This window comes from Nelumbo lutea, chromosome 1 (genome assembly GCF_056320005.1).
Source record: "Nelumbo lutea isolate HS-2025 chromosome 1, American lotus-T2T, whole genome shotgun sequence".
NCBI classification, from domain to species: Eukaryota; Viridiplantae; Streptophyta; class Magnoliopsida; order Proteales; family Nelumbonaceae; genus Nelumbo; species Nelumbo lutea.
In genome coordinates this window covers 60,203,969-60,205,779 of record NC_142684.1, presented here as the reverse complement: position 1 = coordinate 60,205,779, position 1,811 = coordinate 60,203,969, and positions in this window count along the sequence as shown.

The window sequence follows — 1,811 nt, the reverse complement described above, 5'->3', positions numbered from 1 at the left end:
ATCTCTTTGCAGTTTCAAGCTTAACTTCAACCTTAATGGCATCCTCCAACCACATCGGAAAAAGTGTCGAGATGAACGTCATTGGGGGCAAGCCCAGCAACCAACCTTCCCTCAAGCTCCTACGGTGTGCATCGGCCAGTTCACCATTTCGCTTACAACATCTAGAGTCCCATCATTGTCTGCACCACCGAGCGCCCCACTTTCCCTAGTGGTAAGCACAACTTTCTTTGAGCCCTCTATGGTTCCCCCCAAAATTGAGCATTCCTAGTTTCACGACCTTGTTCAGTGTGTCCGGGCTATTTAGTTCCAGATGCAGCAAGTCCAATAGTTTTAATAGTATTATTTCTACCAGTAGTATCAACACCAGTTCCATCCACTACAGCCAAACCAGTAGTCGGTTCCACCTCGGCACCTAGGGCCCCATCATAGTCAGAACCCGAATCGGCTCGGGACTAACCAGAACATCAGCTGATCTCCTCATCAAGGAAAAGAGACCTCACAAGTACCGATTCCTCTCAGGAGTCAGGTCTCGCCCCATGGGATGAGAGACGGTCAACACACTTTGTCAGTCTCCCAAGGAATTCTCATAAATAAGTTTGGGGATAGTCAGCCTAATCTGCCTCGGTACTCATAGCAAGAAAATGATGGCTCGCAAGCAAATAACCAATTTGGGGTTCGAGACGCGAACTCGAGACAGGGCCTCTCCGTCCTTCATGATAACCAGTCACAAAATCCCACAAGAAACCAGGATCTACCTCGCGATAGGGCCGAAATACCAGATCAAACTAAAGTCAGCAGCACTAATGCCAAGCCAATGAAGAAGCAGCAAAGACGACGTCGCAAAACACACTATACCTCGGTCAATAATAGCCCGCTAGCAAAGCCAGGTCAGTGAAAAGAGCAAACCAAAAAGAATGAAGAAGCGAGCTCAGTGGCTACAAAGACCGTGCCTCCACTACTTTGTAGGTCATCCCCTTTATCACCCGAGCTCTTGGCAACTCCAATGCCAAAAGATTTCAAGATGCCCCCGTTAGACAAGTATGATGGGTCGTTCGACCCTAATGACCATGTGGACTCTTTCTAGTCTTAGATGCACCTAGTTGGGGCTGACAAGTCTTGCATGTTTGTAGCCTTCTCTACTACATTTAAGGGGGTAGTTTGAACTTGGTACCGGAACCTCATGTTAGGCTCAATCAAAAGTTCGTCGCAGCTCGCTGACTTGTTCACTACACATTTCATTACTAGCAAAAAGTGTTCGAAGTCGCAGGAAAGTCTTCTCAATGTGGTTCAAAGGGAAGGAGAATCAACCAAAAGCTATATCAAACGCTTCAATGACACTTACCTGCAGATACCATAACTCGACCCGGCAGTACAACTTACTACAGACAAGAAATGAATCACACACAAGGAGTTTAAGTGGCATGTGGTAGCTAACAAACCAAAGGACATCACCGAGTTCCTTAAGTTAGCAGATCAGTTCATCGGTACCAAGGAGGAGATCAATCAGAAGGTCGACAACCCACCGCCAGAAAAGTGGAAGAGAGAGAATGAAGGAATGAGCAATGGCGAACAGAAGAGAAAGAAAAGCAAGTCCCTGAGAAGGGGAAGAAACAACTCTAGAAGTCGGTTCCCCTCCCGAACTTGCAAATCAAGTCGGCGCTCCAAGACCCCACCTGTGGAGAGGACGAACTACACACATTTGAACGCTAAGAGAGGAGAGATCCTAATGGCCATTAAGGACTCCTCCTTCGTCAAATGGCCTCCCAGGCTTAGGGGAGACCTTGCAACGAGGAACCCGAACGTTTATTGCC